Source organism: Argiope bruennichi, chromosome 9, assembly GCF_947563725.1.
Source record: "Argiope bruennichi chromosome 9, qqArgBrue1.1, whole genome shotgun sequence".
Classification (NCBI taxonomy): Eukaryota; Metazoa; Arthropoda; class Arachnida; order Araneae; family Araneidae; genus Argiope; species Argiope bruennichi.
The window spans coordinates 8,848,917-8,864,916 of record NC_079159.1 but is presented as its reverse complement, the minus strand read 5'-3'; the positions used below and the strand labels follow the sequence as shown (position 1 = coordinate 8,864,916).

The 16,000-nt window shown below is 26.5% G+C and overlaps 1 long non-coding RNA gene across 1 annotated transcript in view; it reads right to left on the bottom strand.

Moving 5' to 3' along the window:
• LOC129984398 (uncharacterized) overlaps positions 1-15,474 on the bottom strand; it is a 202,191-nt gene extending 186,717 nt beyond the window's left edge. The window contains exon 1 of the long non-coding RNA XR_008785485.1: positions 15,219-15,474. This is a non-coding gene — a long non-coding RNA (uncharacterized LOC129984398). The remainder of the gene's footprint in view (positions 1-15,218) is intronic.
• Positions 15,475-16,000: the final 526 nt, after the last annotated feature.

Below are 16,000 nucleotides of genomic sequence, written 5' to 3'. Positions count from 1 at the left end.
TGATCATGTTTTAGAATTGATTAACTTTCCTTAATACTATTTAAAAAAATTTTTTTTAGGAATTTTTTATGGATTATACAGAAAAATACCGCAGACAAAAGAAATATTTATTCTGTCTTCGTAACGAGCATGCATATGAATGCTGCTACTAAAATAAAGAAAATTATTTTTATAAAATATGCATATTTGAAAATTTATTAAAATTAAGGAATTGTACAGAAATAAAATTGATATACTGGATCAATTTTTTTTGCGACACTTGTGATCGTGGTTAATATTATCATTCGCTTTATATTATTAAAATCCTCTGGTTTCGAATCGCCATATTCAAACATTTATCAGCCATTTTACACATAGGATGGGTTTCGCATTCTTTTGTATGGATTAGAGCGTTCTAGATTGGGTTTGACGAACAACTAAACTGTCAAGTCTGGTTTGAAATCCATTGAACAGCTATAAACCACTTATACCTGCAATTAAATTATGAAAACAAATTGGATTAAAAAAAACTGAAAGATCGTATTGAATCGAAGATGATATTAAATTTTTGAAAAGATATGAAAATTTGCTTAAAATAAATGAGTGCAACACTCTAGCACAGTTGAAAATTCCCAAGCTTTTTTCATATTTTGAAAAATTGCTCAATTTTTATTAGCATTTATGATTCCGATGGAGACGAATATGTAGTAAAAAAAACTTCCAGCGAACCCCGAAGTACTTGATCTGCAACATAGTTCAACACATTTTAAAAGACAGTATACATATGAACAAAATATAAATTAATTGAATATAAATAATTGTCGATAAGCAGGAATCAATTATTAATTATTATTATTATTATTTTATTTTTGTAATAAATTATAAATGGTCTAAGGTAAGTGGTTTTACTCCCTCCATGGGATAAAAATATAAGTGATTCTACCCAATTCGGTTATTGTTATTATCGGTTAATGTTATCGAAAATCTTAAGGACCCGAAGGAATCGTATGAAGCAGCAGTTACTACATAAATAAAAAGCTAATTTTTCTAATTTTAAAGTACCGTAAAATTAATTTTTTGCGCAATAATATATTCCAAAGTTATGTAAGGGAAAAAAAGTTAAGATTTGAATTTAAAAATCTAATTAACATTTTAAAATTCTTTTCTTAGTAAGTAGCTACTATCCAAGAAGTAGTTGCATGCTAAATTTAATGACTCTAAGTTCACCGATCCTCCTAGCAGAACGTTATGCTCCATTTTTAAACATGCATATCGCGTGTCGCGATTTACAGACAGTATGGCTGCCTATGAATATTAAAATGCTTTAGTGAAGCAAGATATCAATGTGATAAAGATTTCTTTTTCTATTTAACTTAGTTTTGACAACGTTGAATCTTTATTACAGACTTCCGTTTATTTTTAAAGCATATTTGCTGTTAACAGGCTCGTCAAAGCTTCCATGACTGCATATAAATTTTGTTTTCAGCTAAAAAGTTTTAAGATAATTAAAAGAATATCTGATAAAATTTTACAGCTTTTTCTTTGTAAAAATTTAATGTTTTATATCAATTTATTTAAATGATGAAAAAACGAAAAAGGACAAAGACATGTTTCTTATGGCATGTTCATGTTATCCTGCTAATGAAACTCTACATTAGTAGGACAACTCTATCATCACTTACGTCTTTTTCCAGACGTATCAGAAAATAAAGCATACAAATAAGACACAATGTGTATCAAATGGTCATTTAAAACAAACATTAGATAAATTAAAAGGCAAAAGATATAAGTCTCTTAATTATTTTAGATAACTATTAAAGAAAAATCTCACAAAAGCATGTCCTATCAAAGTTTTCTGAATATCAAAATTTATGTCTTTGAAAAGTCAAGAAGTTCGAAAATTTAACTCTGGAGTATTCATATATTTTATATATTAGAAGTATATGAAATATATATTTAGTATATAAATTAACATATGAATATATAATATTATTAAATAATAATATTATATATTTAGAAATTCGACTACCACACTAAATTTTTGCTTATTTGACGAGCGATGCCTGAAGTCAAAGTTTTGTTTACTGAAACAAAGAGTCATGAATTCGAGATCCCTTTTTGAGATAAAAATATATCAAATAGGTTGGTCTGGTCAAATGTTCTCCTGTTTATGATGCTTTAAAGTTTAAAAAATATTCTAGGAGGGGGGGGGGGCAATACAAGTTTTGATGTTGTTCTGAATATATTACAAATTTACGAAATCCTTCCTTAAATAAACCTCAAGCTGACTTAGAATACAGCTTTAATTTAACATTGAATATTTCTTTGCGCTTTTAACAGATGATTGGAAATGAATGAGAGCTGAAGGTCTTATAGCTCCAGAAGTTGTATAATGTAAATATCTTTTAAAATATTTTTCAGATTCAGTAATGTTATTAGTAAATTCTCGGACCTAATACAGTCCTTCCCTTCGGGAAAGGGATACGAGTAAGTGGATAAGAAGTCGTCTATAATAAAACGACTTTACGCTTAACTGGAGGATAAAGAAACGGTTTGGGTTCATGTTACTCCCAATCCGATGACGGGACATATCTTTTGTAATAGAAGTTGGACCGTGGAACGTCATCCTCAGTTCCCGCATTATTACACGACGACTATTGTTTACATAAACCTAGATGTCTAATCATGCGGAAAGTAGCATCTGTTTGCCTGTTACACCACCCTTCGTGTTCCGATAGCGCCGAAACCTCGAGGTGTATCAGGACCCGAAGAGCTTCAAATTGGACTGAATATTTGCAAGTTGGTGTAGTATTTGCTTGTGGAGCCTTGGCGAATAGGGTTTTCTCACCTTACTTAACTTTAGGAAGAATTACTATATACGTCTCCCATTTCGATATGGATATTAATCTAATTATTAAACTTTTAATAAAGACCATGCAAAGAATATCACATTTTCAAATAATTATCTTTTCATATATGATTATTTGACATTTGAAGTGTTGATTCTTCAAAATCTTAAAAAAACTTGTCAATGCAAATGATAATTAGGATTTAATCTTGATATCTCAGGATCCATAGAAATTAAAAATAGAAAATTGCTTTCATGATATTATAATATTAAAAAAATCTATTAAACTACGATATTGTATAGAGATTAAATTTTACATGAAATGTTGTACATTAGATTTTAACTCAAACAGTTGCTAAAAATCGTACCATTTTGAAGCAATATTAATAATTTTGGAAAAATTAATTTTTAATTATATTTGATAATTTTTTTTTTTTCGTTTTTGTACATTATTAAAGATTTTGAGTTATAATGATAAACGTTTTATGTTTTCTTTACAAATTATAAAACAAAGAATAAGACAAATTGCCTGATTTAAATTTTAAATTACTTTACTTTTCCAGGAATACCAGTGTGTTTAGTAAAATTATCTTTTATAATAGGGCATAATTTTTCAACAGATTCTGACAATCATCTGATTAAAACCGAACAGTGAATCTGAAAAATGTTTTCAATATCCAAGACCAAATCATTTTTCAATAAATAATCTGCATTATATCTAAATCCCGAGTTAAATATGCGAAAATTAGCGTGCTGAATATGATGTTAAAACCTATTTTTTGTACCATCATGCAGAATATTATTGTAAAACCTAATTTGTGTACCATCATGCAGAATATTATTGTAAAACCTAATTTCTGTACCATCACGCTGAATATTATGTTAAAACCTTTTTTTTTTTTTTTTTTTTTTTTATCATCGTGCGGAACAATATGTTAAAACCTAATTTTTGTACCATCATGCTGAATATTATGTTAAAACCTAATTTTTGTACCATCATGCTGAATATTATGTTAAAACCTAATTTTTGTACCATCATGCTGAATATTATGTTAAAACCTAATTTTTGTACCATCGTGCTGAATATTATGTTAAAACCTAATTTTTGTACCATCGTGCTGAATATTATGTTAAAACCTAATTTTTGTACCATCGTGCTGAATATTATGTTAAAACCTAATTTTTGTACCATCGTGCTGAATATTATGTTAAAACCTAATTTTTGTACTATCACGCTAAATATTATGTTAAAACCTTTTTTTTTTTTTTTTTTTTTTTTTATCATCGTGCGGAACAATATGTTAAAACCTAATTTTTGTACCATCATGCTGAATATTATGTTAAAACCTAATTTCTGTACCATCACGCTAAATATTATGTTAAAACCTTTTTTTTTTTTTTTTTTTTTTATCATCGTGCGGAACAATATGTTAAAACCTAATTTTTGTACCATCGTGCTGAATATTATGTTAAAACCTAATTTTTGTACCATCATGCTGAATATTATGTTAAAACCTAATTTCTGTACCATCACGCTAAATATTATGTTAAAACCTTTTTTTTTTTTTTTTTTTTTTTTTTTTATCATCGTGCGGAACAATATGTTAAAACCTAATTTTTTGTACCATCATGCTGAATATTATGTTAAAACCTAATTTTTGTACCATCATGCTGAATATTATGTTAAAACCTAATTTCTGTACCATCATGCTGAATATTATGTTAAAACCTAATTTTTGTACCATCATGCTGAATATTATGTTAAAACCTAATTTTTGTACCATCATGCTGAATATTATGTTAAAACCTAATTTTTGTACCATCGTGCTGAATATAATGTTGAAACCTAATTTTTATATCATTGAATGATGAAAAAATCGTTATTTTCACTATTATTCTATTATTCTAAAGATTTAATGCTCATTTCAAAAGTTTAACAAAGCTTTGAATAAACTATTTAATATTTAAAATAGAAAAGTATTTCTCATTCTAAAATTTTATTTTGGCTTGAACTAACATTTGCTCTTCATAACAAAAAGATAAGGCTAACATGGTAAACAATGTAATGCTGCACATTAACTTTATGGTTTCGTAGAAAAATAAGATATGAATTCACTACTTTCAGTTTATATTATAAAAGTGAATTTATCACAAACAGACACAACCATAAGATATGGAAACAAAATGGAATTAAAATTATATAATTTAAAAGATTTTGAAACAGAAAATCATATTATTAGAATCATACAATTTAGTTTCCAAAAAAATTCGCCATATTAACTGGAGTGTTAAAGGGGTCATCAGAACAAAATAAATCACAATTTTAGAAACTGATAAAGTTAATGAATCTTTTATACCTCCAGGAAATCACTAACTGTCCACCCCCCAAAACAATTAAAAAAATAAAAATTTCCTTACAACTTCTCCTTTTTCCTCCCCAGTTTTTAAATAATCGATGAGAACGATATTTCAAACGGCTCAAAGCGTGACGACCACTGTATAATTACGCGAAAAACACTCATAAAGAAAACGGCTGGAATTGAAGAATTTTTCCGCACTACGAAAAAGAAGTTTTTATCCCCTTCGCATTAGTATTCCGGTCGTCCGCTCGAGAAACAGAAGGGGAAGCCACGCCATTATGCTAATGAATTTTAAGAAATTCCAGGGTGTGGCGCTCGGAATGGCTGCGCTAAAGGGGGCGCGACTTTTCTGATAAGGATTTAAAGGTGGAAAAGGTTCCATCCCCAAACCCCTACTTTACTCATAAGCGCTCTCGCTTCTGGAGAGCCTGAAAAACAGACCGTGATTTATGAGGATTGCATAATGAGAGGAAGAAAGGGGCTACTGTACGGGGCTGGTGCCAGGGCTGTGAAAAATTATCGTCGGAGAAATAAACGACCTTCGAGTTTTCGCAAGCAGAAACTTTTTTTTAAAAAAATTAGATGTTTACTGAACAAAAACATCTCTACATTATCTAAATGTAAAATGGTGCAAAATTTTATGAAATATTTAATAAAAACTTCTAAGTAATTATCGCAAATTTTTAAAATGGTGAAAGTTTTCTTTGAAAGGATACAAGCATATCAAGAAGGAGAAAATAATTTTAAAAAAATTTATTTTTTTATTGGAATGTCATTAATTTTTTTAAATTGACACAAAATTATTCAAAGCAGATTTTGCTTTATCGAAGACTTGTGGGATCTCCTTTAAAGTAACAACTCTTCCACTTTTTTCCAATAAAATAATTCAAAATTATATTTAAAAGGAATTTTAAATCAATTTAAAAAAGAGGTGCGACAAATTTTTGCAAGCGGTGCTATCGAAAGTTTAAATTCTGCAGCATTTTCCAATCCTTATTTCTACTGCAAAATGCATCCTTACTGTATTTATGAGAATAAAGCATTAAATCATGAGCTGGTCCTTTCATGAGCTCTTCTTTTCTTTGAAACTTTTAGTATGATTCAAATTAAGTAACTATGATTATATATCCTAATAAATAATTTTTATTTGAAATGTCGAAGACTGACACTCGAAAAATCACTGTTTTGGTCATGTTAAAATTCATGCATTTGATTTCCTTAGGTGATAGAACCATCAAAGTAATGGGTTTTGTCTAAATAATGGTTCTTCTTTTAATTAATGGTTCTAGAAATTCTGTTGTAAAACAACTAAGTAATATTTAAAATAGGACAAATTTTTCAAAAAAAAAAAAACCAGTTTTTATTTAAATAAAGAATTTTCAAAATTGTTTTCATAATATGTTTTTAAATTACTCCCATTTTCTAAAAATCTCAGTGATTAAACTTTTTTAAATGCCAAAGATTTTCCAAAGTATTTTTTTTTTTTTCACTTTTTCAAACTTTTGGGTTTTAGAATCTCCCCCCACCCTTTTAATACAAAGTCTTTATAGTGTAGTTGAATCTTCTTCTTTAATAATTTTCGAAAAATATTTTAAAATTATTTTATAAAACATCTTTAAATATTTCGAAACAGTGTTAATAAATCTTTATTTTTAAAATATAGATGCAAATTTTTCCAAATTTTTATTGTCAAGTATTGCATTAATATAAATTAATCTCTCACTTATTCTATTCACCTATGCTATTTTTTTAAACAATCCTTGAAACAAATTTTAAAGAACTCTTCAATATTTATTTATAAAGGTTTACAATTTAAAAATAATAGGTTTCTAGACGCTCTACATTTTATTTTCTTACAGGCAGTTTTGTTAATATTGCTAAAACATTAAAAAATAATCCAAAATCTGTAAAAAAAGTGATCCTGCATGGAGAGAGAATCAATGGAAAAATGAAACATTGTGATTCTTCATTTAAATAAAAGAGTTTTAATCTAAGAAGGAGATTTTAAATAAAAAAATAACAGGTATTAAAAAGACTTATAAAACGCGATGTAAAGCATTAAATTTCTTTAATTAGCTCAGAAGTAAATTTTTAAAAATATTTGAATTTGAAAAATATTTTAAATTTTGCCTTCATTTGAGTGGAATTTTTAAAATTTCAAATACGCATTTCTCAAAAGGTAGTATCTGATAAAAATTTCAGATCAATATCTGCATTTTTTTTAAATTTAACTTTTGCAGGAAAAAAAGCAGGATTGTTGAAAAATGCTTATAAATACATTTCTTTTTTCTTCTAACTGGCGGACGAAAAAAATAATCGTATTCTTAAACTGTTCAACTATTTCAAATGGCCTCATAGTGGTCAATTTTACAAAAAAAAGGGGCTAAAATTAAATTTGTTCTTGTTTCATGCCGATTTCTATGCTTGAATGCAAGTTACACATCGTTACATTCACGAATATTAGTATTTAATGTTTATCGAAACTTAATCGCCACAGAGTATGATTTTTTTCAATTCATTTTTCATCCTTTTTTGTTGTTGTTGTTGAACTCTCTCCTGCTACTTGAAATCTTTGAGTAACACTTTTAGTAAGAGATTTTATTATTTTTCTTCCTTTCTTTTCATTACTTCAGAGATTTATAAACATTTTCCGATAATCATGCTTTTTCGACGTAGTTGGATTTTTCAAAAAATAATTCAAAACTCAATCTGAAATATTTACCGGATATTCTCGTCTGTATAACATGTACTTAAAATAACTTTCAAAACTGGTTTCAAGTTTGTTTTTTTTTAAATTACAATTATTTTTCCAAATTTACGTTATTTCTTGTTAAATTAATTTCTAATTACTATATTAAATTAACTAATATTAAGTGACTTATTTTATAAATTTTTTAATAATTTTAACTTTTTTAACTGTTTTTCTCTGATTTATCACCTTTTATTTAAACGTAAATAACCTATGTCACAATTTTCGAACTGCTCGGTATCCTATAGAATGCTTTGGATGACCAATTCAACAAGTTGAAACAATAAACTTGTTGTTATATCTTTCTCCTCTCCAAAATACAATTCGACTGGACTATTTTTGTAGAATGTAAATTAGTGGAGCATAAATTTGATTTGTTCTTTCCCTTTTATGATCTATTCGAAGGATCATATTCTTTGGTTTACTGGATAAAATGTGACATTCGATTCAAAAAAGATTGATCTCCTTTCCCACGATTTACGCATTTTACTCCGCTAACCTTCGAGAAAATGAAAATCTATCAATTTTGATCGAAAAATATTGTTTTACTCTATTAACTTTTTATGTTAACAAATAACTTCCCAATTTTTTCACAAGTTGACATATTTTATCTGACAGTCAGTTTAGAATTACTCGGATACAATTTTCTTCGCCAATATTTAACCTAACTGGTACGATATTTTCTCATCTTAATTGTAACAATCTTCACATTCTAATTTCTACATCAATATTTGTAGATGGATGTTATATCCAATCTCGTTGTGAAATTTTGAAGATCATTATTTTTTTTTTTTTCTCCATCTTCAAAAGTTGAGCAAAAAGTGATAAGAATGTAATATGTATTAAAGAAGAAAGGGTTTAATAGATGCTTTAAATTTATTAGATATTTTTATATTATCTTTAGTAGTTCAAATAAAAAAAGTCTTGAAACCTTAACAAAATAATTTTTTAATTCAAATTTTGATAAACATATAACTCGGGCTACTTTTGAATCCTCTCATCTTTCTGTTATTTTATTAAGTTTTTCTTTAATTTTTTTGCCTATATATTTATACATCCAATTATATAACTGGAAAGAAAACAATGTTTAAATACAAATGAATTTTAAAGTAATTTCTGTATTGCTTGATTCAACCTTAAATTGTAAATACAAGAAAATTTTTAAAAAATACTAAAAACATGCCTTATACTGAAACCTTCTTAACAAGAAAAAATAAAGCAAATCTTCATATTTTGATCGTTAACTTAAGGAGAGAAAAAAATAACACTATTAAATATTAAAAGTAACAACGAAAATTATCTGAATTTCATTTCAACTGTAAAATATATTATTGTAAAATATGCTTAAAATATTTTTTAAATGAATTAAAAAATAGAAAAAAATTATACAGGCAAAAAATTGAGATCATTAAAAAAAATTAATTATTTTTATTTTTAAATTTAATTTTTTAATTTTAATTTTTTTTAATTTTAAGCTGATGTAAAAATCATTTTTTATTGTCGGAAATAGTTGTGTAAAGCACTAAAATTTCACTTTATATTTTTAATTAATTAAAATTTCAAATAAAATCGCTCCGAAATCCTCATTTTAACATTCTTAAGCATATCTGAATGTGAGCTTTAGGTCAAATTGTATGTTATATAGAGCATCAACACACACACACATACATACATTCCCAATTATTATTAATAGAAAGTATGTTTGGTAAGTTTTAGCTTACAGAAACAAATTACAGTTTAATAGCCATTTCCTCGTGAAGGATTTTTAATTCTACAATCGTTAATTACTGATCTTAAATTCCATGAATAAAGATTTCTTAAATTTGACCCTCCCATAAATTCCCATTTTGGTCTTTTTACGAATTCTTGATTCAATTTCTGACTATTTGACGAAAAAGAAATTCACTTCTTGATACACGAACTAAAGCGTGCTTTTGTTTTTAAAATATTATCAATCATTGTCCATAAAGTACTGGCCGCTGACCTCAAAAGAAAATCAATGCCATAATCACCATTAAGCACCATCATTAAATCAGGTAATTCATTACGCATAAATAAATGCTTTAATTTCTCATCATGATGCGTAGCCATTTGTTTGACATATAGTCACGGGCAAATCCGATTTAATGTTTATTTCTCCATTTCTAATATTAATATCGCTGATCGTTAGTAACTATTTGCTGTCATTTGTTTCATATATATGAAATGAAAATTAGCGGTTCGACAAAGTTCTATGGAGTTTCTTTTAGATGTAATACCAACCAAATTGAAGAATGAAAAAGAAAAAGATTTCGTATGATTTGCCGACCTAATGTCTAGACTTTTAGAACCATACAGGTCATTAATAAAGCAAATTTGGTTCTCTATTTTTGCAATATGTTTTAGGCAGCATATGTTGAATAACAAAATACCTAATTAGGATATAACAGGAAAAATCTGTAAAAAATGAAATTGATTAATTATTTTCACTGTTTTATATTTGAAACAGAAGAGTGATCTGATAGACATCTGATAGAAATTTAAGGTGAAATTTAGATTTAAAGAATATAAGAATGTATCAAATTATATATTTCTGAGTTTCATAAAAAGGTTTTCTTGAAATTATATTGATTAATTTAAATTTTTGAAAAGAATTAAGATTTTCAGTGATCAGTTTCTGTTATACACGTTGGAATTCTTGAAAAATTTTGAGATGGCATATTTACAAGTATATTGAACTTTTCCTATTCTAAGATAGTAAAAATATCGAAAAAAATGGCATTCTCTGCTTTTTAATTATTATTAAAATTCATGCCAATATAATTGTTTATATTTAATAAAGTGTTCAAAACGAGTGCTATCTATTTTCGGAAAATTATTTGGTATAATAAATTTTAATTCTATTTCAATATATTTCACTTCATATCTGGATTTAAATTGATTTAGTAAAATCTGTTTAAATCGAATATTTCACATGTAATAATATTCTTTTTTAAGATATTTTAAGTTTATATCTTAAATAAGAATATAGCATGGTTTTGTTATATAATGGGAAAGAATCGTCGAGTCGGCGAAAACTTTAAAATATCAATTGAAGAGGAAGAAATCTTTAACATCAAACAGATAAACGAGCTTTTATACTTAAAAATAATTGTAAGAAATAATATTTAACTCAAATAACTCGAAATAACTCGAAATTTAACTAACTTTCAAATAACTCGAAATTTAAGGGCGTAGAACTTAAATAGATTTTGAACTGCATCGAAAATTAAACTATGGAATTGTCCACAGTAATTATTTTTAATTTCGATAGTTTTATTAAGTTTTTTTATTATATATTTTTTGCCAATAATATGCTTAAGCGAACTCCTTTTATTTGGATCATTTTGCGAAATAAAAAGTAAATCCGTGAACGAAATCTTAAGAGTAAGAACAATGAAATATTTGACTTTGACTCATATGTTCGAGCAATCATATTTTATTAACAATTAAAAGTCATTAAATTCATTAGTTAGCAGAAAATTCACCTTTATTTTTTAAAGAAATAAAACCTTTTTTTTTTTTTTTTTTTTTTTTTTGCGAGAACAAATAAGAACAAGTGTTTATAATAAAATAAAATTACATCAAACTTTCTATTTGTTTACCTGGTAATAAAAAAGTAGCCATTTCTCTTGTTTCGTCTTTAAAATAAAATAAAAAAATTTTCATTTTTCTATTAGAAAAACTATTATTTTATAGATGTCAGAAAATAAAAATAGAAAAAATATATTACTGATAGTTTAGATTTTATAAATGAAAAAGTTCCTAGAATAAGTTATGTAATTTAACTGGATTCTGATTTTAATAATCTAAATTATTTTAAATTTTTGATCAAAGAAGAACTTTTAAAAGTAATTCTTATATCAAAAATATTTGAGTGAAATTTTTCGAATTAGAAGCATTAAAAACAAGCAACTTGATAACAAATATTTTCTGATTTTGTTATTAAATTTGTAAAGCTAAGAGTTGCAGTTGATCTTTGGTATTCAGTTGATAAAATAAAGTTCCACAAAAAGAAATTTTGTAAATCAAATTATTAAGCTCATAAATCAACGGCATATTATTTATGTATCAAATACGCAAGATTAAAACATCATTTTGATCGAACTGATCTTAATCAATAAAAATTCTAAGCTTTAAATTGTGGATGGAAAGTTTTATGAAGAAAGAGTAAATTTTGTTTTTCTTTGCAATTTCTTCTGCAATTTAACTTGTTATACTGAAATTAATAGTTTTTCACATTCTAAACCTTGCAATATTATTTAATTTTAACATTTAGATTAAAAAATTTTTATGAATTATCATAAAAATGTGCATTGATATTATCAGCTATTATCAGAAAAATCTACACTGATGGATTTTTATTACTTTATATTTTTTTAAAATAAGGATTTTAAAAAGTGCATTTAAAAAAAAACGTATTATAAAATATTAGAGATAAACAGCTTGTTGAAGTTGCAACAAACAGCTATTATCAAAACTAATTCCGTTAACAATATTTATCCGTTTATCGTTCAATTTATTAGGTAAATGAGATTTTTAAATTGAATCTAAGGAAATAAGAAAAAAAGAAAAGGAAGTAAAAACTAACAATAATAAATAAAAATCAAGAAAACGAGTAGATGTAAGGAATACAAAATAAATATATGCAAAATTTTGTAAAAGAAAAATGAGCTGATTTATATATTATAGGACAATTATAGTAAACTTTAATTGTTTAGTGTTACACACTAATAACACATTCTTTTCCTTTTCAAAATTCCAAATCAACAATGTTACTATGCCTAATTACAATTTTTAAGCATTAGCAACTGAATTCTGGATATTTGTTGCTTACAGTTGGAAACCTTAAAAAAATTATCTTTTTGAAATATAGCCTGAAATACAAATGATATTAATATCTCAATTGTATCTAATTTTTTTATTTATTTTAGATGGTATAGTAATATTTATTATTTACTTTAGAATGAATACTTTTGAAAAATGTGAAGTTGTTAAATAAGATAACCACTGATATAAATCTTATTTTTTTTAAAAAAAAAACTATATACTGCATGTATAATAAAAAAATCATTCACAGTTTGAAATGCATAAAACAGAAAATTTTTTTATTGTATCTAAAGAATGGAAATGCATTCTCTTCGATGGCTGCAGTAGAATGTTCAATAATAAAATTCGTACTACTGAAGTTTCGCGAATGGAGAATTCAAGATTCAAAATCCGATACTACGAAGAACGAAGAGTAGACAAGTCTAGTGTAAGTTAAATTCTTCGAAGAAAAATGTCCTTCCGTTGATGTGACGAGGAAGCTAAGAATGTCATATCAGATGCCACCTTTTCCACCAAACTATAAAGGTCTAAAGGGTGACTCCTTCCTCCCAAAAAAAGTCTCCATGTTATTTAAAAAGGGGACATAAATATTACTAAACTAAACTAAACATAAATAAACCATTCATAAGTATATTATTAATTTATATAGATTGTTATCATTCCTTCGATGGCACAAATAAAAAAAAATTCCTTATGCTTTTATTTCAAAGTACAATTCCCATACCTTTTTTCATTTCAAAATACAAAATTATTATTCTACAAATAATAAATTATTACAAAATAATTATAAATACAGATTATAATACAAAATCATTATTCTGTGTATTTATGCATTCTATAAAAATACATCCGAGTTTAAAATCTAGAAATAATAAAATAATAAATCGATACAGCTCCATATTGATTTTTCCAACAATAATAAATGGACATAGTTCTATGTCGAAAAAGGAAAAATGATTGCCTTTTTTTTTTAAATAAAAAAAAATTCACATTTTTTTAGTAAATTTTTTCTTTACCAAAAAATGAGCAACACTGCATTTGATAAGTGTTAACATCCTTTATATATTTCTTATACGGAAAACAAATGTTGAATACATAGTTTGCGAAGTTCTACGATAAACAACCATTTAGCTTGTCGGTACTATATTTTTATTTCAAAAGTAAATTCCAGTTATGTTTAAAAGACTCCAAGACTAATGCAAAATATATATTATATTTAATCATATGATCAATAATATGATTATTAAAATTCTTAAAAGCAAGTCTATCAAATTTTTTTATAGATGCTATTAAGTTTCGACTTGCTAAAATGAGTCACTAGGGGGCACTTAGTTATTATCATAGTAAAAACCTTGTGGGAAACATGGTATTTCTTATTTATGCATATGTGTTATTTATTTTCTTTTCTGCTCAACTAAACAATTTTAGCATTTTAATGCAATAATTTCTGAATTTCATAAATATTAAAAATAATTTAAAATTTTATTTATTCAATTAAATAAAACATTACATTACATATAACAACATTATGTTAATAAAAAATAAAGTAAATTTGAACTTATTAAAGCATAATTACAACATATAGCACTATAATTTAATGAAGTTATTTAATTTAAATTGAAATAAAAATCCTTCCTGAATATTTTGAAAAGTAGCCGTATTTTTAAAACAACGAGAAAGAACGAAGCTTTCATCCAAAATTGATTACTGCTATCCATGTTACCTGTTATGAAACGAATGACTGTGACGCAATCTTGCAAGGCAAACTCCACACAATTTTGTAGAGTTTACAATTGCGAATACGAAACCCATAAAATAAGAATTAGATTTTTACTACATAACTATACCCAATTTTAATTATTGCTCTTAACGCATTTGTATACTTAAAATTATATACTTAATATTAAATAGAACAGTAATATGTATAATGAATTTATATTTAATATTAAATAGGACAGTAATATTAGTAAGTAATTACTTAAGATTTTATCTCTTAATTCAACTTGTCTATTACTATTTTTAATCCAGGCATTAAGAAATAATATAAATTTTAAACAAATTAAGGCTTTTTGATAAAGGGTCATACAAAAATCATTATTTCTCTTATGGTGTTAGTATATATATTAAGTAATTCCCAAATTATTTGATGTTTTATTGGATCATTCGTAAGAAATTGCTTTGATACTTAAATAACACAGAAATAAAAAAATAACAGACCCTTGAAACAGAAAAAGCGAATTATGATATTAATTATTGGCCTTGTGGTAATAATATCTTGGCAGTAATGAAGAGTAATATTTCAAAATATGTTTATTCAGTCATTTAAAATACCCTTTTAAATAATGATATATGGCATTTAAGGTTGGTTTAAATTTAAATTTAATTAATGCTTTGCGAAATAAAATTATTCTATAATTTTAACTCCTGTACTTACAGTTTTCAGTAAACATATCCATTACAGTAAGGCTATTTATCCATTTTTGCGCCCTGCTCGCACCGTAAAAAAAAAAAGAAAGGCATATCCACTACCGTCATTTCACACACACTCTCCATCCTGATATCCAACCTGAACGCTAAGAACCAATCTGGACCACTATTGCTGGAACGGAAACTGAGACGCATTATGTGCTTTGGCGTATAAGAATCCGATTTTTAGTGCTGAATCGCCTTCATTTCAGAAACAACATACAATATGCAATGGGTTAGCTGAAAGTGTGTAGTCTATGCATATATGCAGCACCCATATTCCTAATGCACAAATGTATTATGCATGCTCCTTTTTATATACACAATATTTGCATGCACTCGGGCGCTAATGAGAATCTTTTGGGACCAAGAAAATGCGGGGGGAGGGGGTAAAAAAATAAAAGAATCAGGAGTGTAAAAAGTGTGGTTAAGCGCTATCTATTAGTGCTATCGTTTTCATTAATTCATTGAACGTATTTGCTTAAAACCAATGCGTTAATGTGGTTCCAAGGCGAGCATTTTAAGCGTATTGTAATGAAGCTTGCCTTTTCCTTCTTTTTATGAGAATATTAAAAATCAATCGGCGCTGACACAGGTGTGTTCGAATGGAAGAACGAATAATCGAAGGTCGTGGAATGCATGAGTGCGCTTTATGGGCGTTGGAGTAGGGGGGAGGAACGGCAGTCACCGTAATCCAGCGGATGCAAATCGGCGTCCAGATAGGTGTTATAAAAGTTTAAACAGGTTTTC